This window comes from Triturus cristatus, chromosome 2_2 (assembly GCF_964204655.1).
Source record: "Triturus cristatus chromosome 2_2, aTriCri1.1, whole genome shotgun sequence".
Lineage (NCBI taxonomy): Eukaryota > Metazoa > Chordata > Amphibia > Caudata > Salamandridae > Triturus > Triturus cristatus.
The window spans coordinates 405,420,698-405,447,716 of NC_140582.1; the positions used below are offsets into that span (position 1 = coordinate 405,420,698).

The window sequence follows — 27,019 nt, forward strand, 5'->3', positions numbered from 1 at the left end:
ACCATAGACTCTGAAGAATAGACAAAATGCCACAAAAAAAATCCAAGTAATGATTTGCATGCAGATCTCAGTAGTCTTAATCATGGAATTTCATCAACTTGGCAACATAAGAAATATAACAAAAGTAGATACAGTTGTCCACATTCAGTTTGTAAAGAACCTCCTTGTCCTTTTTTTTCCGTATTGGCGATGAGAAATATAGGTTCTGACTCACCTACCTAGTAGAAATACTTGGAAGCAAGTTTTGATCGCATGCACCTTCATTTGTTGCTGGTCATTTAAGAGAAAAAAAAACAACAACGCTGCATCTCCGGGTATGTTGCAGTCATAGAATGGAAACGGAGATAAGCGTTGCCAGAATACAAACGTGACGCCACCGTGCTTCAGGGTTGGCATGGCAACAACGTCACGCATGGAGGAATAAGCACACGCTAAGAGCAGGCAGCGCGAAGGTCAGTCAACGTGGAGACGTAATAATGCACTGTAGATGGTTTCCATACAACGGCAGTTACACACGTCATGAAAGCCAGGCGCACAGCTCCCTCGCAGCAGCATTCAAAGGCAAACAGGTACGTATGAGCTTCCGTACTGTTTAACTGAAATGGAAGGCTCGGAGTAAACACTTAAAAATGCCCTACATGTGGAAAGCAGACCATGTGACTCCAAGGTAGACTTGCCATGCAGGACAACACTGCAGTCTAAACATCCTCTGTAGTACGAAAAAAATAAATCTTCAAACTTGCCTAAGGGGCTGTCACAGGTGGGAACTGCTCCATATTGCTCCTTCTGCATGGCGGGTGGTTTCTCGTAACTTGTCGCCACTTTTAAGAAGTAGACAGGATGCTGTGGTATGCCGAAAGTAGTTTATTGGTAGGAACAATTGTATAGGCACACAGGTCTTTCGCCGTCGGCAACCGCTCTCCTCTTCCCTGGCTTCCAAAATCCAGAATCCAGTGGAGATGACAAGTAGGAGCCATGGACACAAAGTATGCAAAGGCAGGTGCCATATAGTACAATACAACAAAATCTTTAGAGCAAAGGGAAGAATTTTTCAGGGGGTAAAGCAAAACAGTAATTCTAAGGGTATCTAAAAGTGTGTATTTTAGAATCAACTGTCTAATGGTAAATAAGGGATAAGGCAAATGTGTTAAATTGTATTTTCAAGATTCTCTCCAAGCCCTGGTGGAAAGTGCAGTGTGCTACCTGATTCATAGTGCTTTGTCTCAACGCTGTTCCTCTGTAATAAATATAAACATGTGAAATATATGGGTCGGTAATGACTCAGTTGTCTGAACACATTGTCGCATAAGGGCGCCAATATTCTATAAATAGATGGTACTGACAGCTCGTCAGAGGCTTGCTGCCCGACATCATAGGTTTCCGTCCAACCGCTGCATTACAATACTGGCAGTCCGAAGGAAAGGAAACTCGCAGGGAATTCTGCTTCACTTCTGATGGACTGAAAGAGCCCATTGGAGCAGCGGGTGGAATAGTTATCCCATAATGACGGCAGAGCCAGCCTCAGCTCTGCCATCGGGATTACGATGCGGCTTTCCACTTGCCATTTCATGGCGGTCTACCCATCTGACTTTGGGGGTCACTAGCAGGGCCCCTTTACCCCTTGGCCCTTCGCTATGGTGCCCCTCTAAACATCCCTGCACCATGGTGCAGGGCTGTTTGAAAACATCAATTTTTCAATAGCAGCTCGTGCTGCAGCCCTTTTCCGGCTGCCGCGCAAGCTGCTATTGAAAAATAAATGTTTCTGACTGCCCATAGGGTGGTTGCATCCTAATTCAGCGGGTGGAATGTCAACTAATAATTGTGCAATTCCATTCAGCTACGGTGTCAGTCAGATGCTTTCATGTAGATGAAAATCTGTGTTAGCATTCAACCATATTTAATGCAGAGCTCAGGATAGATTGGAAAATGTTTTCTAAAATATTCCATAGAACTGATATCAAATATTGATGGCTAACATATGTTTGATACAGGAAACAAATGATGAGATAGACAGTTGAGAAATACTTTCCATCGAGGAGATCACAGATACTTTCTGTCCCAAGATTGCTACATTCCCTTGGAGAAAGTGTTACTCCAATAGCGATAACAGATGATGTAAGATCAACAGACAATAATGAAGGACCTGATTTACCAACAGTTTGTTGCACCACTTTTTTGGCACACCCACGACGCACATTGGTAGTAGATATTTACAAGGCCATGCAGGGGTGATTTGCACTGCCTGGTGTAGCCTTGTAAAGAAATGTAGCGCAGAGCAGCAGTTTGCACTGAATTGCTTTACATTTCGTTTAGTGAGCTGTTCCATGGGTCTTCCTTTGAATCCATCCATGGATATTACACTATCCCAGATTTGCAGAGGTTTATAAACCTGGGATTTTGAGGAATCTATATGCCTCCCAGAGGATGCCATAACTAATAGAATTTTTATTTTATTTTCATCATTTCCTCTTTCTATGTGGCCTGCATTCTGTAGCAAGTATAGAAAGAGGAAAATGCCTCAGCCGATTTTTTTTGCCCTGGAAAGTATCACTTCCTGCACAAAAAGCAATTCACCTTGTAACACAGGCAACCTTGCACCGTGGCACAAGGGTAGCAGCGCTGTCTCTAGTCTTCCTGAAGTGTGCAAGTGATATGAGAGAGAGAGTAGAAGTCTGCCAAATCTTAGCAGATATGGAGCTTTTCCGCTCTCTGTCTTTCATGCAATACAGCGCAGCAAGTTGCCTTGCTGCACTGAATTGTGTGAAGGTTCAGCAAATTTGACCCAAAGTCCCACCAAGCAGTTCAGCTTGGTGTAGTAACATGATTAATAATGACATTCTAGGTGGCAGGCTAAGCTATCTTAATTAGTAAGCAGTGAAGGTGATAAGTGCTGTTCTATCTGCGACATGGTTCCTGATTTCTATCTGTGAAATAGTTTTGGGTTGATGGGTTTCCTGTAAGGTGGAGGTATGACAGTGACTTTTTAGTGTCTTTGGCCATCAGAATTTCTTGTTTTACTTTAGAACTTTAGTGGATGGTGCTGCTTGGGGAAAGAAATATAGCAGCCTTTCATAGAGTCACTAAAGATAAAATATTGTATAACAACAAAAAGTCAACAACATTACCAAAATATTGTTGCATTGATTATTTTTTCTTTACGTAGGTTGACGCATTAGGTCATTTCTATTGAATTGTTCTGGTGATGCATTATTGCATTTTGTTCTTATGTTGGTGTGTTGTCCTCTTGTGCTGTGGTGTAGTCTGGTGTTTTGTTGCTGTTTCGATATATCGAGCTGTACTGCTCTTGGGTTACTGTAGTTTAATGTAATGGTGTAAATTTGTCCAAGTTTTACTATTATTTTGTTATTTTTTGGGGTGACATAATGCTGGGTGGTGTTTTTGTTGTAATGTGATGTATGCTATAGTGTTTTTTTTTGTGCTTCAGCTGCAATCCATCTGCTTATCTCTTTCAAGTATTGTTATGTAATGCCATAATGTAAACTCATTTTGATAAACCATGGTAAATGGTGATTGCACCAAAGACTCCACTATTTATTAAGAATCAGATATTTGCAGGTCGTCTAGTGTGGAGTGAAACACATATTTTATATCACAATTAACTCATGTATTTTAACTACCTGCATTTTAAATACAGTATTGAAAAAAAAAATCTTTCCATTCTTGTTAGACCTGTCAGCCCTTTGGGTGGTCCCTCCTCATCATTATTTATTTTGTCCCACTTTTGCCTCAAACCCTGTTTGAATTTTTCCTTTTTGGGAACCACCAGACTTTTTAGTGTTGCTGCAGATTCAGGGAGCCATTTTACCTACCCCTGAAACTTCTGTCTGAGGGCCTGAAGCACAAAATGGTGGCCACCTGTGACATCACCAGCATCCACTGGAACCTACCAGCACCTTCCAGAACATTCCAGAACCCTGTGACAGTTGGAGGCGGTTTAGAATGTTGGGAAGCTAAGAGAGAGAGTTGGCAGTTGGAGCTGGCAGTTGGCACCTGACTGGTGAAGAGAGAGCAGCACAACAGTGAAGGAGGAAGGAGTGAAGCAGCAGGGGTGGAAACTTGTGCCTGGAGTGGGGTCCATAAACCCACCCTTGATACTTGTCCCTACTGATGGATCCCAGCCTGTAGCCCTGTGTGGGAAGAAGACAGAAAAACTCATCCTAAGGACCTGAACAGCAGGAACAGGCCTTAGAAGCAGAAAGCAGCAAGATCCTGACCTGGAAACTGGTTTCCCTGGAGTCCGGCGTCGAGTAGCCTAAGACCTGGAGCCCGAGGTGGAGAAGCGGCGCTGACTGAAGAAGCAGACGTCGTACCCGGAGCCGCCTGAGGTCGTGAGAGGGCGCCGACGGAGGTCGTGAGGAATACCAGAGGTCGAGGAGGAAGTGAACCGAGGTCGAGCGAGCGGCGTCATCGGAGGAGTGAAGTCAGCCCTCCGGAGTCGTCGGAGACCGAGGTAGAGGTGAACCGGAGGTCGGGAGTGAGGATCGCACTCCGGAGTCGCCCGGAACCTGAGAGGAGGAGCACCGGAGGTCGGGGGTGAGGATCGCACCCCGGAGTCGCCGGAAGTCGACATCGAGGCCAGGCCGGCCGACGTCATCGGAGCCGAGAGCGCCATCGGACCGGAGCCGCCCGAAGTCGACACCGAGTAGAGACTGCCCGACGCCGTCGAATCGGAGGTCGAGATTGAACCGAGGCCGCCGACATCGGACCGGAACCGCCTACCGGCGTCGTCAAAGAACTGACATTGTGCCGAGGCCGCCGAGACCGAACCGGAACCGCCTCACGGCGTCGACACGACTCCAGCGGCGTCGGAACATCAGAAAAAGGGCAGTAAGTGGAGTAGAGGGCGCCTAAGGCCCTGTGGAGACCTGAGAGACTGCTCTAAGGGGCTAGGGAGGTGCTGAAACCAACCTGACTGTGCCTGGGGTGAACTGGGACTAACCTAGAGAGGTGGTGTGGAGAGAGAAAGCCAGGGCACTGGTATTCCCCCCTTGATCTACCTCAGTTTAGGCCTCAGCCTTGTCCAAGCCAGGGAGTAGCCCCCCTCAAGCCTTCCACAACCCTACAAGCTGTGCCTGGGCCAAATCAGCCCTTAGGAATTGAAATGTCAACTGATTACATGAGTGTTGCTGTATACTTTTAATTATTTATTTGGGGTACTGTATTTATTGAGTTTTTTACCTATTTATTGCTTCACTATATTTATAGGTCCACAGGACTTGATGGTGTACAATATTTATTGGTACAGTATTTATTGCCTCAAAATATTTAATTGCCTGTATTACCTGCACTGATATTTATGTCCCCTGTATTTATGATCATCCCTATTTATTGAATCTTCAGATAATATTTATTTGACCTGCACTATTTAAGATTTGTATATTGTGATTGACTTATTTATTTTCCCAATCAGCAACTAAGAGAAAAAGATAAAGAAGAATATTTTCATAATTTTTACGGTGTAGAGTCGTTTTTGGAACGGATGCACGCATGGTTATTGTATGGGTATATTGTATGCTTAGCACTGCGCCTGTTTCCTGACCACTCGAGCCAAGCTACCACAGTGTGTTCGGGAAGTCCACCACCACCCTGCGGAGTGGGAGTGGGCTGTTTCCAACATAAATTGGTGTTCAGTGGTGGGATAGAGCTGTGCCTACGTATACTCAACAATAACTGTGGGTAGTCCATAGGCCTACACCGGGAGTTTTCTCACAGCGGCCTTCCTAATTGTGGGTTTTTGATTTTTTCAAATTTACTCTGGTGGTGGGAGGAGGTATTATTAAAGGTACCCCCCTGCATTGTTACTGCACAAAACCTGTCCTCTAACCTGAGTGGGCAAGATGGAGTTTGTACTAGAAAATCTAGAAACGTACACTGTGGCCCAACTCAGGGAGTTTTGCCAGCGGGAGGGGGTGTACTGCCCCCCAGGAGCAAAGAAGGGTGCACTCCAAACCAGCTTAAGGGCTTGGGGGGAGGCACGCAGGGAAAGCAAGGCTGAGGAGGAAGACAGGGATGGAGAGCCTGACCCCGAGGGGGCTGAGATGTACCAACCTGAGGTGGGGAACCTGTCAGCAGGGCCCAGGACACTTTTTAGGGGGGGCAGCCGTGCCTCTAGCGGTGGCTTGTCTGAAGTGGAGCTAACGGACCGGAGGGAGAAAAGACAGCTCACATGGGACTTAGCAAGGCTGGAAAAGGAGAAGGAGGAGCAGAGGATGGCCCATGAATTGCGACTGAAAGAAATAGATCTTCAGATCTTGAGAATCGGGGCACAACCTGTTCCTAATGGTGGCAGCCAAACCCAAGAGATCACCAGGGAATCTAAACCATACCTGCCAAAGGACATAGTGGCTAGCTATGGAGTGGGCGACGATATCGCCAAGTGGCTAGCGGCCTATGAGGTCTCACTGAGGGCCCATGGGGTTCCGGAGAAGTACTGGGGAGGGGGATTGTATAAGTACATGCCTCCAGCTGGTAGGGATGCTTTATTGGCCCTCGAAGAGGATGAGCAAACCCACTACCCCACCATGAAACTGGCGCTCATCAGAAAGTTTGGACTAACACCTGAAAAGTACAGACAGAAGTTCAGGGGTAGTCACAAGCTGGGCACGCAGAATTGGGTGGACTTCCTGGACTATGCGAAGAAGGCAATGGAAGGTTGGATTCAGGGCAGTGAAGTGAGGAACTACGAGGAGTTGTTTGACCTAGTACTGAAGGAACACCTGCTCGAGAAATGTTTCCCTGAACTGCGGCAACACCTGGTGGATAGCAAGCTGACCAGTCCCCGGAAGCTTGCTGAGGAGGCGGACATTTGGGCTAGTACCCGGGTGTCCACAAGGGGGACTGGAGGGGATACTCAAAAGGCCGGACAGGGCGCCCCCCAGAAGAAAGAGGGAGGGGAAAAGAAAAAGGAGTTCTCCAAAGGCCCCCAAAATAACTTCCAAGGGAAGGGAACAGGATTCACCTCTAAGGCTAACCCACCCAGAAACCCTAATCCTGGCCAGAGTCAGCAGCCAAGGGTTGTCCATTGCTACGAGTGCGGTGGCGTTGGACACTATAAAGGAGATCCGAAGTGCCAGAAACGACCACCCCCTCCCACTGGAGGAAAGACCCCCGGAGTAGCTAGTGCAGTGCTCGGGGAGGAGATGCCCTTAACTAAGGGAAGGGAGTGGGCGGGTGTCACTTTAGTGTCCCTGGGAGAACGGGAGATGGTTCCTAAGATCCAGGTGCCCGCAAATACCGCAAAGTATGGGCAGTGGGTCACCATCAACGGCCAAAGAGGGGAGGCTCTGCGAGACACAGGAGCCAGTATGACTATGGTGCGTAGTCAACTGGTGTCTCCAGAGCAGGTAATTCCCGATGTACTCCACCCAGCCGCGATGGCTGACGGCAGAACAGGTCACTATCCCGTGGCCGAGGTTCCCTTTGAATGGGGGGGGGTTGCAGGTTCACTTCGAGTTGCCGTAAGCCCTGCCGTGCCAGTCGATTGTCTGCTGGGGAATGATATGGAGCACAACGCTTGGAAGGAGGTGGAATACCGGACTCACACCGAGATGCTGGGTACACCTGACTGGGCCTGTGTTAGCACAAGGTCCGCGACTACCCGAAGAGGGAGTTCGTTTCGGCTGGAGCCTGGAACAAAGGCTCAGCCAGCTGCCAGTCAAGGGAAGAACCGAGGACAGGAGGAGCCTGCCTCGGCGTCTCCACCCCGTAGGACGGATAGGCCACCGGAGGTGGTGGACCAGGAGTCTGCGGAGGGGGACGTTACCAACCTGGAGGACCTACCCATCCCGGCCGAGTGGCACGTGGAGGGAGGCCCGTCCAGGGAGGAATTCTGCCAGGGCCAGAGGGAGTGCCCTACCCTTGAGGGGCTGAGGCGACAGGCCGAAGCCCAGGCAGCAGGGAACGTTGAAGGGAACTACAGTGTTTACTGGGAGGATGGCCTCCTCTACAGTGAACCCAAGGCACCCCTACATGGATCGTCACGAGCCTTGGTAGTTCCTCAACGTTATCGAGCCTTCCTTTTAGAGTTGGCTCACGAGATACCATTGGCAGGACACCTGGGGCAAGACAAGACCTTCGCCCGTCTTGTCCCACACTTTTATTGGCCTCAGATGAAAGTGTCGTCCGATACCTACTGCCGGACATGTGTGTCTTGCCAAGCCAGTGGGAAAACAGGGGTGAAGCTGAAAGCTCCCCTGGAACCACTTCCTGTCGTTAGCACCCCCTTTGAAAGGGTGGGCATCGACATTGTGGGTCCGTTAGATCCGCCAACATCAGCTGGTCACAGGTTTATCCTGGTCCTGGTGGATCATGCCACACGGTACCCAGAGGCAATACCTCTGAGGACCATAACAGCACCTGTTGTGGCTAGGGCCCTGATGGGAATCTTTACCCGAGTGGGTTTTCCCAAGGAAGTTGTGTCCGACAGGGGGACCAACTTCATGTCAGCGTATATGCGGGCGATGTGGAAGGAGTGTGGAGTGACCTACCGGTTCACAACTCCTTACCACCCCCAGACCAATGGTCTGGTGGAGAGGTTTAACAAAACCTTGAAAGGCATGATCAGAAGTCTGCCTGAAAGCCTGCGGAGGAAATGGGACGTCCTCCTACCCTGTTTACTTTTTTCCTACAGGGAAGTGCCACAGAAGGGAGTGGGCTTCAGCCCCTTCGAGCTTCTGTATGGGCACCCTGTACGTGGACCTCTTAACCTGGTGAGAGACGGATGGGAAAGAACTCCCAGAAAGCTTCCCCAGGATGTGGTGAGCTACATGCTGGCCTTCCGGAGCCAAATGGCTAAGTTGTGGAAGCAAGCTTCTGACAACTTGGAAGCCAGCCAAGCAGTAATGAAGGCGTGGTATGACCACAATGCTCACCCGGTGGAGTTGGAGCCTGGCCAGAAGGTGTGGGTGATCGAACCCGGAGAGCTTAGTGCCCTCCAGGATCGCTGGTCAGGACCCTTTGAGGTGTTGGAGAAGAAGGGTAAGGCTACCTACTTGGTGGACCTGAAGACCCCTCGTCAGCCCCTGCGGGTGCTGCATGCCAGCCGCCTCAAACCCCACCACGAGAGGCCCGAAGTCATCTTGATGATGGTGACTGACGGAGGAGAGGACGTGGAAAGCGAGCCTCTCCCTGATCTGTTTGCGTCTCAAGAAAAGGATGGGTCGATGGAGGGAGTGATTCTCTCCCCATCTCTAACTCCTGAACAGCAGGAGGACTGCCGCCAGGTCCTGGGGCAGTACTCTTCATTGTTCTCCCTTGTCCCGGGTAGGACTCACCTGTGCGTCCATGACGTGGACACAGGAGACAGCCCACCTGTGAAGTCCAAGATCTACCGGATGTCAGACAAGGTGAAGGCCAGCATTCATAGTGAAGTCACTAAGATGCTGGAGCTAGGAGTGATTGAACCTTCTAGCAGCCCCTGGTCTAGTCCGGTGGTGTTAGTACCGAAAGCTGCACCACCGGGTGCCCAACCAGAACTGAGGTTCTGTGTGGACTACCGGGGACTGAATTCAGTGACAAAAACTGATGCTCATCCGATCCCTAGGGCGGATGAATTGATTGACCGGCTGGGAGCTGCCCAATATCTAAGTACCTTTGACCTTACTTCAGGGTACTGGCAGATCTCTTTGACTGATGGAGCAAGGGAAAGGTCAGCCTTCTCCACGCCCAATGGCCACTACCAGTTCTGTGTGATGCCCTTTGGGCTCAAGAACGCACCTGCCACCTTTCAGCGCCTGGTAAACCAGATCCTCACCGGAATGGAGAGTTTCTCTGCTGCTTATCTGGATGACATAGCCGTCTTCAGTAACAGCTGGGAGGATCACTTGCGTCACCTGCAAGCTGTTCTCCAGGCCCTGAGACAAGCTGGATTGACGATCAAGGCCAGCAAGTGCCAGATCGGGCAGGGGTCGGTAGTGTACCTTGGACACTTGGTGGGTAGGGGAGCGGTGCAACCCCTCCAGGCGAAGATCGAGGCCATCATGGCCTGGGAACCCCCCAAGACACAGACTGAGGTCCGAGCATTTTTGGGCCTCACGGGATATTACCGCCGCTTCGTGAAGGGGTACGGTACCATCGTAGCCCCCCTCACGGAGCTCACGTCCAAGAAACAACCTCGACGGGTAGTCTGGACGGAGGCCTGTCAGCAGGCCTTTGTGAGATTGAAGAAAGCCATGTGCGAGGCCCCGGTCTTAAGGGCCCCAGACTTTTCCAAGAAGTTCATTGTCCAGACAGATGCATCAGAACATGGCATTGGGGCAGTGTTATCGCAACTCAACGAAGAGGGTCTGGATCAACCCGTGGTCTTCCTATCCCGGAGACTACTTCCCAGGGAACAGAAGTGGAGTGCAATAGAGCGTGAAGCCTTTGCAGTGGTATGGGCTCTGAAGAAGTTGCGGCCATACCTGTTTGGATCGCACTTCCTAGTTCAGACCGACCACAGACCCCTTCGCTGGCTGATGCAAATGAAGGGGGAGAATCCCAAGTTGTTGAGGTGGTCTATTTCCCTACAGGGGATGGACTTTCAGGTGGAACATCGGCCTGGAGTGGACCACGCCAATGCAGACGGTCTCTCAAGGTATTTCCGCCTTAGTGATGAGAACTCCCAAGGGGTTGGGTAGCTCTCCCCACTTTCAGCTGGGGGGGACGCGTGTTAGACCTGTCAGCCCTTTGGGTGGTCCCTCCTCATCATTATTTATTTTGTCCCACTTTTGCCTCAAACCCTGTTTGAATTTTTCCTTTTTGGGAACCACCAGACTTTTTAGTGTTGCTGCAGATTCAGGGAGCCATTTTACCTACCCCTGAAACTTCTGTCTGAGGGCCTGAAGCACAAAATGGTGGCCACCTGTGACATCACCAGCATCCACTGGAACCTACCAGCACCTTCCAGAACATTCCAGAACCCTGTGACAGTTGGAGGCGGTTTAGAATGTTGGGAAGCTAAGAGAGAGAGTTGGCAGTTGGAGCTGGCAGTTGGCACCTGACTGGTGAAGAGAGAGCAGCACAACAGTGAAGGAGGAAGGAGTGAAGCAGCAGGGGTGGAAACTTGTGCCTGGAGTGGGGTCCATAAACCCACCCTTGATACTTGTCCCTACTGATGGATCCCAGCCTGTAGCCCTGTGTGGGAAGAAGACATAAAAACTCATCCTAAGGACCTGAACAGCAGGAACAGGCCTTAGAAGCAGAAAGCAGCAAGATCCTGACCTGGAAACTGGTTTCCCTGGAGTCCGGCGTCGAGTAGCCTAAGACCTGGAGCCCGAGGTGGAGAAGCGGCGCTGACTGAAGAAGCAGACGTCGTACCCGGAGCCGCCTGAGGTCGTGAGAGGGCGCCGACGGAGGTCGTGAGGAATACCAGAGGTCGAGGAGGAAGTGAACCGAGGTCGAGCGAGCGGCGTCATCGGAGGAGTGAAGTCAGCCCTCCGGAGTCGTCGGAGACCGAGGTAGAGGTGAACCGGAGGTCGGGAGTGAGGATCGCACTCCGGAGTCGCCCGGAACCTGAGAGGAGGAGCACCGGAGGTCGGGGGTGAGGATCGCACCCCGGAGTCGCCGGAAGTCAACATCGAGGCCAGGCCGGCCGACGTCATCGGAGCCGAGAGCGCCATCGGACCGGAGCCGCCCGAAGTCGACACCGAGTAGAGACTGCCCGACGCCGTCAAATCGGAGGTCGAGATTGAACCGAGGCCGCCGACATCGGACCGGAACCGCCTACCGGCGTCGTCAAAGAACTGACATTGTGCCGAGGCCGCCGAGACCGAACCGGAACCGCCTCACGGCGTCGACACGACTCCAGCGGCGTCGGAACATCAGAAAAAGGGCAGTAAGTGGAGTAGAGGGCGCCTAAGGCCCTGTGGAGACCTGAGAGACTGCTCTAAGGGGCTAGGGAGGTGCTGAAACCAACCTGACTGTGCCTGGGGTGAACTGGGACTAACCTAGAGAGGTGGTGTGGAGAGAGAAAGCCAGGGCACTGGTATTCCCCCCTTGATCTACCTCAGTTTAGGCCTCAGCCTTGTCCAAGCCAGGGAGTAGCCCCCCTCAAGCCTTCCACAACCCTACAAGCTGTGCCTGGGCCAAATCAGCCCTTAGGAATTGAAATGTCAACTGATTACATGAGTGTTGCTGTATACTTTTAATTATTTATTTGGGGTACTGTATTTATTGAGTTTTTTACCTATTTATTGCTTCACTATATTTATAGGTCCACAGGACTTGATGGTGTACAATATTTATTGGTACAGTATTTATTGCCTCAAAATATTTAATTGCCTGTATTACCTGCACTGATATTTATGTCCCCTGTATTTATGATCATCCCTATTTATTGAATCTTCAGATAATATTTATTTGACCTGCACTATTTAAGATTTGTATATTGTGATTGACTTATTTATTTTCCCAATCAGCAACTAAGAGAAAAAGATAAAGAATATTTTCATAATTTTTACGGTGTAGAGTCGTTTTTGGAACGGATGCACGCATGGTTATTGTATGGGTATATTGTATGCTTAGCACTGCGCCTGTTTCCTGACCACTCGAGCCAAGCTACCACAGTGTGTTCGGGAAGTCCACCACCACCCTGCGGAGTGGGAGTGGGCTGTTTCCAACATAAATTGGTGTTCAGTGGTGGGATAGAGCTGTGCCTACGTATACTCAACTACCTGCATTTTAAATACAGTATTGAAAAAAAAAATCTTTCCATTCTTGATTATTATTTATGTATGGACAGAAATCTTTAAAAGACATTCAATAATAATCACCTTCTATAATTTAATCTCATCCTTCATTCCATACAAATACCATACATATTATACACTCTTAAGTCTTTCTACATCAACTCACAATAGTATCAAACTTCATTATTTTAAATATATGATGGTGGTGGACTGATCAAGTAATCCTAAAAAGTCATATGAGCGCGGCATTTCAATGGAAATTTGTTTAGGTTGATGGGCAGAGTTTGCGGAGTTCCAATATGCGGAGCCCCGCGAGTTGACCCAAAAACTCCACTGAGCTAAGCGGAGTTTTGCAAGCTGCAGAGTGCATTAGGTTGCACCATTCATGCTAATTTTTAGTGCCGGGTGTTTGTCCCATGCTGGAAAATCAGCTCGAGCGGCACCATGCACAGTGCAAGATGGTCCTGCATCTTTCTGCCACTCTAGTAGATTTTCTACTTGAGTGGCAGCTATTTCAACACGAACAGATGGTTTCTCAATGCAAGCTGTCGCAACCATCCACGTCCCCCCTCACATTGAGGAAACTCACTGGGAGGTGGTCTAGCACTGGATTTTCCTCGCTCGCCCACTTAACATTGGTGAAGCGTAGAAGGGAAAAAAAAACTCTGCTCCGTGAGTTTTGGGAAACTCCACATGCTAGGCAGAGTAGAAAAAACTCCACAAATGATACGGAGTTCTCTTCCCAGGCCTAGTTATTTCCTTTCTGAGGAAACCTTAATTTGTGATAATTATCATTGTGGAGATTCGGCCCCAAGTACGGAGCCTGCCCCATGTGCGGAGGACCTTTGTGAATCAAGTCCATAACGAGGGTCAGGAAATTAACGGCATATAAACACCTGTGTAGAGGTTATTGTCCAAGGTTAATACCCTAGGCAATGACAATCAATTATTTCTTTACTAGGACACTATTAACACATCGTAAATGGCTGCATCACTCTTCTTACAAGTTCATGGGAAAACATACAGTAATAGGGGTTGTCGCCAGGTCTAAACTACCTCATCAGTGTTTTAAAAATGGCCCCTAAATTTTGCACATTTTATTCTCTCTGTATCAAAGATAGATGTCAAAATCCAAGAGGGCAAAGGTGGAACGGCTTCTATGCATGCGCTAAGCTGCAGGCACACCATTGTAAAATGATCCATTTCAACGAAGAAAGACCCAATTACTATTGCCTTTTAAAAGGTTTACTTACTACACTACCTTTTTCTGCTGACAATAGCACGGTTGCTCTGTAATTAATATAAATTCAGAAATCCTTTGAAAAGGTTGCATTTATTTTCTTGAACAAGAAGCCAATACTGTCAGCTCAAAGGAGAGAGAAGTGAAGCAACTTCCGAGAGAGACCCTTTTCCGCCATTTGGTACTCAATATAAGCAGAAGAGCTGGAAGGCTATCTTTTGTGCGGAGGAAGTTGTCCGATGCCCTAAGATAACGCGCAGGATGACATTTGAAAAGTGTAATCATTTGAACACTGTGACTATTGATTATAGTGTATAGGTTTAGAGTGTCGGCACTTGCTTTTGCTGTTTGTAAAACAGCTTCCTGTGTGAGGCGAGAAGCTTTACATTTAATACCAATACGATTAAGGCCCTTCTAGAACCAGAAAATAACATAATACTGCAGCTCCATAGGGGATATTTATCAATTACATTGGATTTGTCAAGGGTTTAAGGCCTCTAAGCACAGCAGGATGCAATAAAAAACCTGTACAACATTTGTAGATGAACCGCTGCCTAGGCATGTGAAGAGCCATTTAGACCCTAATTATGACTGTCCTTCACAATAAAACCGTGGGCAAGAGGTCCCTTTTTGTTCTCTTGTATCAGGCAGTTGCAGCTGATACTAAGCACAGATGGTGGGGTTGGTGGGAGCGGAAGGGTAAATGAAAAAAATAAACTCACTTACCTGAATGCCGCTAGGTGCTGCTGCCTCTGCTCCATCCCCTACATGCCGCAACAGGAAGCTCCCAGCCTCCCTGAAGCCCCTGTTAAATCCCAATGCTGCCTTAAGCAGCATTGTGATTGGTATGAGTGCCGTGGCTCGGCAATCAGATAGGGGCTTGAAGGATTTGCATGGTCCACTTGCAACTCTCTTACCTGAATGCCGCTAGGTGCTGCTGCCTCTGCTCCATCCCCTACATGCCGCAACAGGAAGCTCCCAGCCTCCCTGAAGCCCCTGTTAAATCCCAATGCTGCCTTAAGCAGCATTGTGATTGGTATGAGTGCCGTGGCTCGGCAATCAGATAGGGGCTTGAAGGATTTGCATGGTCCACACCAGGCTGTGTAATGCAGTCTGGTGGGAAGAAGCAAAGTGCGCATGACGGTTTGACCCGCCCCCTGCACTGGCCAACCCACCCCACCCGCCCGCACCCAAAAAGGAAGGAAAATGAAAATGATAATGACGTTAGGTATTATCGTTTTTTTTTTTTTCACACTGCTTGCAGAGCGGTAGGGTGATGCTCCTCCACCTTAGTGGAGAAGCCGCCACTCGCATCAGGGCCCATAAAACCCCTGCTAAGCCATCACATCATAGTTGTACTTATGGACTTTAATGGAGTACAATCTGATCAGAAAGTCCATATCTTCATTGAATGTCGAAGTTGTATTTTGAAATATGAGGGAGGAAGTAGTGCATTCACTGCTGGCAAACTTTCACTCTATCAGAAAACCAATGCTTTAAAATTCCTGGGCTACCATTACAACTTCCCCATTATCTCTATGACGCTCAAAATTATCGAGTCCAGCTAGTATTTCTATGTGAGATAACAGGGATTACAAGATACAGACCTCACAAAGATTAATAACCTGTTAGCACTAGAATTATATCGTTTTGCACAGGTTTCTTGCAGATATTAACCAATATTTAATTATAATTATCTTTTAAGGGTAGGTGGGGCATAGGATGTGGGAAGGGTGGTGGGGTTGGCATCTGAGTGGGTTGGGACCCCGTAGGGTTCTCTGCGAGGATCATTCCCTTCTCCTCTCATGGTGCCTGAAAGGGTGAGTGGGGGCCAGGTTGTAGCTCTTTCTCGCATTGCGTGCCCTGGGTTTTCTGGGAGCTGATCCTCAGCCAGTAAAAACAGTCTTGTGATTTGGACACAGACATTTTGAGTATGGAAACGCTAGACCAATCATAGTTGCTGAAGTGATCTTACCCCCCAACAACCCAGAGAGTACTGGGCTGCAACTTGTAATGGAGGCCAAAACTTGTAAAGGTAGTCACAGAGGGGCAGATTACAAATATTTCACGCAATGCAACTTGATGCACTGCATGAAAGGAAGAAAGCAGAAATGTGGCTTATCTACTAGGATATGGCACATTTCTTCTGTCTCCTAGCACTGGCGCACTTGTGGCTGCTAGCGCCAATGCTGGCACCCTTGTGCCATGGTACAAGGGTGCCTGTGTTATGAGTAGGATTGTTTTTGTTAGTAAGGGACAACATACTGTAGAAAAACAATTCTGAAAAGCATTTTCCTCTTTGTATGTGCGATGCTGAATGCAGCATGCATAAAGATAGGAAACAATGAGGAGATTTCAAGGTATTTCTTCTTGTTATGCTGAGCTCAGGTGATGCACCCCATTTTAGATCAATCCTAGGTTAACAGACCTTTGTAAATCTGGGATTGTGTCAAAAACCATGGATGGATGTGTGGGAATGCAGACACTCCACCCATGGAATGCCTCCCTGCCGCGAGGTAACACAGGACAGCGAAAAGTGCTGCCTTCAGTTACTGTTAATTTAGTAAACCATGCAGCGCCACGCAAGGTAGCTTTGCTTGGCTTAGTAAATCCCCGTTAAGGGCTTGCATTGCCTTGTATCTCATTAAGTGAACCAAGGTCAAAGCAAGCGCATAGTAAATCTACCCCTATGTTTTGTGAAGGATGCAGGGTCAAATGGCCAGTGAAGGGTAATTATGAAAGGGAGGGGCTAAGAAGCAGAACATTTAATGGAATTGTCAGATTTTTTTAGTTGTGCCTTCTCATTTCTACCACTTCTGATTGTGGATCTGTCTTTTAAGTTTTATGTATGCAAAATGTACAAGTTAATATCTTTTATATGCAATAGTCATTAATAAATGAAATAGTTCTCTTTTCGTGCTCCTCAGAACATAGGATCCTAATGTTTAGAATTACGCATATATCTGTTTCTGCACTGCACTCCCCCATTTCTATTGCTTACAACAATTTTGAAAGCAGGATTCCTCCCGACCTAAAATATTGCTCCATGCCATGTTTTAATTTATACTTATGTTTGACTGAATTCTGGAATTTGAAGAACCCAAATAAATGCAATGCTGGTGCCAATAATCAAAGGGAATCGATGAAAGAATGAGGCTCTTATGCCTAACATGGCATGACCTCCGCAGTGAGTGTAGACATTTGGTTATTAGTCGAGAGGGGTGAGAGCCCTACTCAAATAATAAACACACTTGTTGTCAGATTGAACCACAAAACTCATTAAATAAACCTGTGCTTAACCCTCTGGTAGCTTGGCACAAAAAGCAGTCAGGCATTGCTACAATGGAGCAGGGATAGAAAACAATGATAAGGTTGATTGCGATGGAAAGTTTATCTTCTGACTTAAAAACATTCATGGCACAAAAGTGATAGTCAATGAGTCGTTGGGGGGGAGGGCAAGCTGCAAGCTGGATCCAAATCAGGCCTTGACGACAGTGGATTGGTGAAGAGTGGAGTCCCGGTTCAGTCATCGATGAAGGGAAAAAAAGTCTAAGTGAGCGAAGTCCAAAGTCTGGGCCCAGGTGGGCCTCAACGACAATTGGATGTTACTTGCATCTGTCATGATGAAGCTCTCTATGTTCATACTTAGAAACCTTTCAGTAAGTCAGATCCTCTTCAGCGTACAAACCTACTAGTGGAAGCCAACCGATGATTCAGAGTTGATGGCTGCAGCTTTGATGGTGTCCTGGTCTGTCCTCCGGGCAGAAATTTGCCAAAACATTTGTAAGTCCCACTCCATGCAGTTTGAGGAAAAGAGGAGCATGCTTTAGCCAAGGGTCAAGGACCAGGGAGCACTGCTTGTGGGTTAGGGCTCACTCCAGCTGAGGCTAGCAGCATGGTCCAGGGCAGGTCCAGTGATCACAGGGCAGCTGGGCAGTAGCAGGGTGAGAGACCTCAGGAAGCTAGTTGTGTCCCTGCAGATCAAACAGACGGGCAGCTAACTGACCCCTGGAATCACTTCTGGAACTTATGTTCACGACAAGCTGGCCCAGTCTTCCTTCAGGTTCTTCAGACAGCAAGGCAATCCCTCTTCTAATTCCTCACAGGTTCAGAAGTGTCCTGAGGAGAGGTCTGTGATGTCCACTTTATGCCAAGTGCCAGCCTGTGGGTGGAGCGAAACCAATGGTCACCCCCTAAACTAGGTCTGCTCAGTTCATCTCCTCCCACTGGCTTAGAAGCCAGCCTGGCTACAAAGCCAAGGGGGCGCAGGCCTAGGTGTAAACTTTATCTGCCAGGGACATGGTAAACATTATTTGTAGCTCAGGAAGGGGCTGGGCACATTCCCCCATGTCATCCTGTTAAGGGAGGAGTCCCCCTCTCAACCCTCAAAGTCCTTCACCCGCTGTCTGGGAGCAATACACATCTCATCAGAGGGAAGCCTTCAGGGCTAAGAGGACTGCTGGGCACTGGCAGGAAAGCCTTTTGGTTTTAAGCAGGAAAATGACAACTTTCTAAATGTGTCATTTCCAAAATTGTAATTTAAAATCTGATTTACACATTCATGTTGATGTTAAATTACTATCAGAATGAGTCCTTGAACCATTTTTTCTAGGTATTTCCAAATAGAGTGTAGCACTTATTAAGAGTAATAGAGTTAATCAGTGCTAACCTCTGAGAGAAACAGCCTTGTCATGGCGAAAAACGACTTTAGAGGTTTTTCACAACCAGGGAATATAAAACATTAAATATACATGCCTACTTTTTTAAATGCCATGCACCCTGCCCCCATGGGCTCTTAAGGCCTCCGTAGGGGGATTCATAGGTTTTGAAAAGAGAAGGTTTAGGCCTTGCAAAAGGTTTGTTTTGCCAGGTTAAAATACCAGTTTAAAACTGCACACCCAGGGGCTTATTTATGAGAGCCCTTCATTACTTTTGCACCACATAAAGTGGTATATGCATGACGCAGGGCTCTCATAAAGATTTATGAAGTCACGCGAAGCCACCCTGCTTGGCTTTGAGTGATCTCATAAACCATGACTAAGGTGATGCAGTGCAAATCGTTGTGTTGCCTTACTCTGTGCCCAGGATGCGTTCCATGGGCTTTGCAGTGGGTTTTCCCACCCATAGAATTTGATTCTATCCTAAATTTACCAAGTGATGTAACCCTGGGGAAGTTCTAAATCCGTATGCCTCCTGAGGTGAGGCGTAATGAGGAGAAATTGGTTTATTTCTCCTTATTTTTTCCTCTTTCCATATGTGCTGCATTCTGCAGCACACATTGAAAGAGAAAAACGCCTCGAAGGATGCACTTTCCGGCACAAAAACAATCCTGCCTGCAACGGAGGCACCCTTGCATCATGGTGCAAGGGTGCCTACGTTGTCGCTAGGCTGCCAAAGCGGCGCCAGCGCAGGCATACAGGTCAGGATTGCACCGTATTGTATAAATACGGTGCATTCCTGCCCTTTCACTTTGGCATAGGGCAGCTCAGCAAGGTGCCTTACTGCACTGCCCTATTCCAAAATGCCATAAATGAGGCTAGAATGGCAGACCTGCAGTGCTACAGTGCTACTTTAGTGGGTGGCACAAATGAGTGCTGCAGCCCACAAGTAGCATTTCATTTACAGACCCTGGTACATGTGGTACCATTTACTGGGGACTTTACATGTAAACTAAATGTGACAATTCTAACATGTTTGGAGTGGAAAGCACAAGCACTTTACAAATGGTTAGAAGGAGTATAGTGTGCAGACTACCATGGCCAGCACAAACGGGTTCAGCAAAATAAGGCACACATTTGGGGGAATACCACGAAGAATAGGTCATTTTCAACAATTAACTACAATTGTATTGAGGTGGAACAATTGCAACCATGCATCAAAAGCATATTTCACCTGTACTGACGAGCATCGCTATTCTCACTGATGTTTGAAAACTTTCCAACGAAGTGCCCACTGCTAAGTATGATTCCATTAAAGGCTGGAACAAATGTGAGGCATTAAAGAGATTTGGTAAATCAACATAAAGCCCTTTCGATCTACATCGGTGATCACGAGCTCTCGCCATTCAGCTGCACAATGACTGATGAAGGACCTTTTGCACTCTTCAGCAATCATATCTGTGCGACTACTAAATTACCTTTTACTCTGTTAAGCCAGTCTCTTAAATTTAATGTGCACATTGATTTCAGTAGCCCTCTGGTTCATAAAATCTTGACAACTCACAGAAGCATAAATTAGATGCTGCGGGTGGCTACCACTCCTAATGTATTAAACAGTTGATCTTCGTTATGATTTATTGTGAGAAATTATGCATGAGTCTTTCCGAAGATAGGTTTTCTGGAGCACAGGGCTCGCTAGATTGAATGGTGCCATTTACTCCATAGTGTCCTATGCAGTAGATTAAATTGTCTGCCCGTATTTGGAATTCCGTAACAGCAGTCACACAATTTAATCTGTAAAAACTGGAGACTTCATTATAAGAAGTGTCTTGCAATTTATCAGAGCCACTTTAGGGTATTGCAGCCTTCCCCTGAAATGTGCTGAGCGCCTCATCTCACTGTGCACCGGTGAAAACCCGTTATTTCTTTGCTCTGCGCGCACATTCCCTTTTGAAACAAATGACGCCAACACGTTAGAAAATCATATGTCTGCCTAGCATCTGCAATTTGGGAGTTAAGTTTGATGGTTGAGTGTGTTTGCTTTGCTATTAGTGAGTATTTCTAGCAACCGATGCGGTATATTGCAAGAAAATGTAGCGTCAAATGTAAATAAAATGGATTCAGTGGCCACAGGGTGTCTCTAATCGCATTTGCTATTAGGTGGAGACGGTGTAGACTTTACCTCCACTGCATAGTTTAAAAGTCTGATGAATAGGACAGTTGTATTCAGCGAATGTTCAGTGATATTTAGAAAAGGCTCGCTCCTACAAAACCCAAACATACATGCACTGCGCGTCTTAAATCAGCTGCAAGGGGCGTTTATTTGGGAAATAAGGTTTTGTTCTTCCAAGCGGGAGCTAGTGGATGTTAAAATGCTGAAAGACTGGAAGGACGAGCAAAGTCAAAGACTGCAAGATGTGGCCAAACAATCAATTTCTAAGAAATAATTATAAAAACTGGCTAGAATCGATCCACATCCATTTAATGAATGTAAAAGAGAGAGGAGGATTGGTATGTAGGCAGAATGTAACTAGCAAATTTGTTCAAAAACTTATGCTCATCAGTGGCAAACTTTCACCAACAGTATAAGAACAAATACTTCTTCGAATATTTTATTTCGGTCAATAGACCATGAAAGTGCATATGCAATAAACATAAAAAGATTAAAATAATCATAAAAAATATACAACCCTAAGGGGCATATTATCAAGCACGGAGTTAAAATTCTCTCTGCTTTAGCGGCAGAAAACTGCCGCTAAAGCGGCGATAATGGGCTTGATAATATGCCGGAGAGAATTCCAATAGAAACCCATGTTGACACCAGAACATGGGCTTCTATGGGAATTCTCAAGGGCATATTATCAAGCCCATTATCGCCGCTTTAGCTGCAGTTTTCTGCCGCTAAAGCGGAGATGATGTTAACACACCGTTTCTTGATAATATGCCCCCAAGTAATATAGGGGCATATTATCAAGTCAGGCGATAAAATTATCGCCGCTTTAACGGCAGAAAACCGCCGCTAAAACGACGATAATGGGCTTGATAATATGCTCTATGGAATTCCAATTGAAGCCCATGTTAGATGTGAAGGACATGGCTTGATAATATGCCCCTAATATACGTAGTTTAAAGTTTTCCCAAAATGTACAATCTATTAGCCCCAAACTGTCCTTAATTGGGTAAACCATTTGCCCACCACCAACAACAACAACGCCTGCCTGCTTCTACCCAGGAGCAACCAGCAGAATACAAAAAATCCCCCTTGTTAAGTACATTTAAGTTAAAAATCACTGCTGCCATAAAATTAAGAACAACTAGGAACCAATTAAAAACAAGGTTAGCTTTGATGAATTAAGTTAAAATGGAAGATGTCCCAGATGAGAAGGGAAAGGTGTGTCAACCTAGTTCCATGAGTAGGTGTTCAAAAACAGCTTGCGCACACACCACATAGAGATTTAAATACGCGCGACACTGCATATACAATTGGCATATGGGTGTTATATTTCAGGACCCTAAATACATCTTCACAGTGCTTGGTCCCTAAGTTTCGGCACAATTGAATTATCCATCGCTGCCTGACTCCGTCTCACAGCTACAGGCAGGACACCCAAAAAAAAGTGCTGCCTGACCATTTATTGGAAAATGCACACAGCGGGAGAGTCCCATATCTAAATTGTACATATAGTTTCCGGGTTAGTGCTGGTTGAATATCATCTAGGAAAGACTATAATGGTCTTTGATTCTCATAAAATTAATGGTTAAAGAACCAGTGGCTGAGCTCTCCTGTAATTGAGCAAATTTACCCACCCTATAGCAATTAACCAGTTCATTTCTTGATATTGCAGGACACGCTACCTCGAGGTTAGTCCATAAAATCGTTCTACCTATTCTTCAGAGTGCCTCCCTGATATGTGCAAACCATGCTAGTTTTCCTGCGCCTGGTAGACCCAGTAGCTCCTTTTACTTTGACCTTTAAGCGGCCAGTTCCGGGGTTAACCACAGGCAACACCAAAAGGATAGAGGTGTAAGACCAATTTCCTCAGCGATAAGTCTGATCCCTAGATCTAAATGCAGTGGGGTGAGTCGTGGGCTAAGAGGGAGATCAAATAGCTGCCTGATGAATTTGTTCTCAGACTTGTTGATATTTATTAGAGGACAATGCCCCAAAAGTTCTGCCCCATACATTGCAGCACCATTTGTATGCATTTTGTATATCTCAACTATTGGCCCAGAGGGTTTATGCCCATTGGTGTCTTTGAGAGCAAGAGAGTGTCATCAGCAAACATCATTGCCAGCACTTTTCTGTGTGCTAACTTCGGGGCATCAATGACCTTCACCTCATTTAGTTGATCGACCAATGCATTGATATAAAAGCACAAGAGGGTAGGTGTGAGCAAGCAACCCTGTCTTACTCCTCTGTTTATTGCAAGTGGGGTGGTAAGTTTGCCATGTTTCCCATACCTAATTTGGGCATAATTGCCTTCATGCAATCTCCTGAACATGAGCCAAAGATAGGTGAGAACCCACAGAGCACTTAATACAAACCATAGTTTGTCCTTGGATACCAAGTCAAAAGCGGATTTTAAATCCACAAATATTAGATAGAGACTGCCACCCTCTATTGACACCATTTTCCAATATAGAAGTTGGAGCCTAAATATTTGGTCAACGGTGGAGGTGATTTTCCTGAAACCACCTTGGTATGGACTCAAGATTTTATGTTCATCCATCCATACATGAAGACGGTCCAATAGTACTCAGGCAAAACATTTCTGGGTTACATCAATCAGACTGATAGGTCTGTAGTTAATAGGCAAAAGTGGGGAGCTCTTTTTGTGTACTGGGAGGATTTCAGCTCCAGCCCATGTTGCAGGGATCGCTATTTCCTGCAACATGGCATTAAATAAAACCCACGAAAAGGGCCCCCAGATTTTTGGTTCTACACGGAAGAGGTCAACTGGGATCTTGTCCAGCCCTGGTGCTTTGCCAGGGGTCATATTACTTATGGCACTAGCTATTTTGAACAATGTTATCTCAGGGACCTCATTATAGGTAGTCTGGTGTGGGGTTGTTGCTAGTTTTATGGTGGTACCCACCCCTTCTTCATAGTGTGTAAGGCCTGGAAATGTCTCTTCCAGATATCTGCTAGTATATTGGGCTCTATGGCCTGCTGCTATTTACTACAGCCTATGTTGACTATATTCCAGAAGGCCTTCATATCATTGGTTAACAGGGGATTTTTTAGTGCGTCCCATTTATCCACCTCCCAGGTTTTTTTTAGCTTGGGTGATGCTCTCTCTATATGATGCCCTCTTTTTGGGGATTTGAATCCTGTCCTTGGATTTGATAGCGTCTATCAGAGCCCGCTTGGTCTCCCAGCAACTACCGTCAAACCAAGATCAGTTGGCCTTTTTATTCCCCCTCAAAGATACTTTTGGAAAAAATATTTCAGCCAAGTTAGATGTCAATACTGCATGGAGCTCTGCAACTCTGATTAGAGGGACAAAATGCCATCAGTGGTTATGGTCTTTTCCAATTCCAGTAGGGTCGAGATGATGGTTGCATATAGGGAGGTCAGCTTATCAGGAGAGTGTTGGATTACCGACCACCTTATTCATCTCCTGTTGTTGGTGATTGTTAGTCTATCATCTGGTGGTGTATTTGAGGCCAGGTTATTCCCAGGGACTGACAGCTCTATTTCCATGGTCAGAGCGTTGTGATCACTGTCATGTCGAGGCAAGACAGCAAAATCAACGACCCTATGCCACATCCTGGTTTCTAGCAGGATGTGATCTAAGAAGGAGGAACTGACCAACTCTGTTAAAGGTTTGCTTCCCAGGAGAGTCAGATTTTGTACGACCATTACAAGCTCTTAGAGAATGGTTTAGTGTAAGTGATTTGATCTGGAGTGCCAGCAGAGTCCGGGCCCTGATTGGCGGAATGTGTGGTTCAGGGATTACCCAGCACAAATCTTCTTCACAAGAAGTTGCACCTTTAAGATCAATAAAAGGCTCAATTGGCAATTGAAATTACCACCTACAGCCATCCACACATTTTTGGTGATTGTAGGTATAAAGAATGCCATTGATCAATGGTCGGAGAATCTTGACTGAGACTTACAGGCCCGGAATAGACATTAATCAATGCAATTCTGATCTTTGGTGTAAAGGTAGGATGGGCTGGATATCATTGGAGGAAGACTCCAGCTGCTAAACTGTGCAGCCCAAATGTGTGCCTACCCATTTACAAAGGCCCCCAGATGGCCTAGCCTTTCACCCGGTGGTAGCAGCTACATTAAATGATGCAAACCCCATCTGCAATACATCCTCCCTTATCCATGTTTCCTGGAACATTCACACATCAAATTGGTCCATGAAAGACCCTCAGTCGGGGCAGTTTAATTTACTTTTCAGGCCACAACATTCAAGGATAATACCCTCAACTTTGTTATTTCCTTGTGTTTTTCTGGTTTGGCTACGTGGCTGTCAGTGTTGGGGGACTGATTTTTCCTCGGGTGAACACTAGAATATTTCCCCAATGGCCTTATTTGGAGTCCTCCATACAGTGTGGTATTGGCTATGGGAAGGGGCTTGGGGTTACTGGTGTTCCTAATACACTGTTCTGATCCCGGGTTACAGGGGTGCGTATAAACAAGCCCCTAGTGTTTTCAATTTGAGACAGGCACATAACCATAGACCCTTCCAGTGCACCTCCCTTGTCCTTGGCTTTTTGCTTTGCTTCGGGGCGTATCTTCGCTCCTTCAACCTTTAACAAATGGGTGGGGCTCGGGCTACAGTGGCCGCTAATAAATACTCCTGTCTCCCTTAGAACCCCTTGGCAATTAGTTGCCTGGACTGTATTTTGTGTTTTTCTTTGTCAATCTACTTCTTCAAGAACCCCAAATCTGTTCACTACAGGTAGGTTGAATAGCAAGAGTCTGGGTGGTTAGTGCCATTGTCCCAGGCGCTGTTGGTTTTGAATCCTCATATCGTGCACGGAGCTGTTCTTTGCCCTAATTGGTGTCATTTGGCCTTATACATAAAAAATAGCCCAATGGAAAGGGCCTAATCACCAGGCCCATATCCTGGCTATGAAAATTCTTGGATAAGAGGCTGTGAACAGTCAAGGTTTTTTTTAAATTAATAACTAAACAACCCCCTTGCATGTCTTTTGGTCTAATATCCACCCAGCTGACCCTGCGAGTACTGAGGATTTCCCCTGCATTTTCATAGGTGAACTGCATATGCCTCCCCAGCCAAAACAAACATTTGTTCTTTAATTCTAGTTGAGTTTCCCTCTGGCCTCTTTTAATTTTGGGCACACCTGTCAGTAAAATTACATACGGAGATGATGCGTGGGGTAGATTTATGACAGAAAGGGTGTCCCTTTCATCCCTACCCTCTGTGCTGGTCTCATGCCCCTCCCATTCTCTACTTCTCTTGGGCCCATGTGTGTTTTTGTAGCCCTGCTAGATTGTACAGAATCATCACTCTTGACCTCACTGCTGGCACTCCCAGTATCCGTAATGGAGGTACAATCTTGGACATGTGATGGAACTGGCCTTTCTATAGATATTAAACTAACATTGTCAGTCTGATAGCTGATATCAGTTCCCCTCACTATGGCCAGGGTGTGCCTTTCACTGTTATTTCTAGCCCTGGTAGCACACAGTTCAACCATTTTATCTATGCGTCCAGCCAGGGTAGCAAGTTCTTTTCTCACACTAGATCTAAACTGACTCTGTAAGTCCACCATCAGGTTCGCCACCCAGGCTGGATATTCCAGATTGGTTCACATATTGTCAATGCAACCCGTGTCCAGATCCTGTTTGTCCATATACTCTATACTTTTTGAATACCCATCATTGAATTTCTTTCATTTTGACCCTGCACTGGTCATTTGTTTTTGTTTTCTTATCTTAGTTGGGCCAGTGGTTGCACCCCCCTTCAGCGTATTTGTTTTGGGTACAGCTCCTTCCTCTGTGCGTACGACTTGCGGAAAAGACAGGGGAATAGTTTCCATGGCAGGGGTGGCTGGGGCTGCTAGGGAGAGAGGCGAGCCAGTCAGGGAGCAGCGGAGGTCTGGAGTTAGTGACAGTCCTCTTTCTGTAAGTTCTATTTCAGTGGCTACCACGCCTAGTGCCCTGTGCAACATCCTATCAATTGAAGTTGATGGTAAAGAGGAGGATAGGGTCTGGGGCAGAACTTGTTGTTTGCCTTGCCAGGTCAGTTTCTCCATACTTTGCTAATTGGTTGGCAGTGTGCAATGGGGTTCCCCTAATGCTAACCAACAAAGGCACTATCTAGTTAGAAAGAGGAGGTGAAAAAAGCAGCATACAGGCAACAAGAAGCAGTGAGTTTAATACAAGACAAAAAATGGAACAAAAAGTCGTAGTTTACTACAATGTTGGCGTCCTCTGCTGCAGTTAAAGCCTG

At 46.7% G+C, this 27,019-nt stretch overlaps 1 long non-coding RNA gene across 1 annotated transcript in view; it reads left to right on the forward strand.

Annotated features, from left to right (window-relative positions):
• Positions 1-435: 435 nt before the first annotated feature.
• Positions 436-27,019, forward strand: part of LOC146862297 (uncharacterized) — a 37,060-nt gene continuing 10,476 nt past the window's right edge. Inside the window, exon 1 of the long non-coding RNA XR_014978416.1 lies at positions 436-569. This is a non-coding gene — a long non-coding RNA (uncharacterized LOC146862297). The remainder of the gene's footprint in view (positions 570-27,019) is intronic.